The sequence below is a fragment of the Penaeus monodon genome, chromosome 28 (genome assembly GCF_015228065.2).
Source record: "Penaeus monodon isolate SGIC_2016 chromosome 28, NSTDA_Pmon_1, whole genome shotgun sequence".
NCBI lineage: Eukaryota > Metazoa > Arthropoda > Malacostraca > Decapoda > Penaeidae > Penaeus > Penaeus monodon.
Window position 1 is genome coordinate 3220341 of NC_051413.1, and position 230 is coordinate 3220570.

A 230-nucleotide genomic window follows, 5' to 3' on the forward strand; every position below is an offset into this window, starting at 1 on the left:
ATTTGGTAGATGTAATAATCTTTCTTACATTGTTCATTTCACAGAATTCAGTTTCCGACGACGACTTTGAACTGGATACCTTTGTTATAGCATAGAGGCTGAATTCAGAATGTCTGCAAGGGAGAAAATGAAAAAAAAAAAGTTGAATGTAAGATTAATAAATCTTTTTATTAACCTGCATCGCAGACTTGCTTCTCCGTGCACAGATGCAATCATGTATGTTTTTTTTC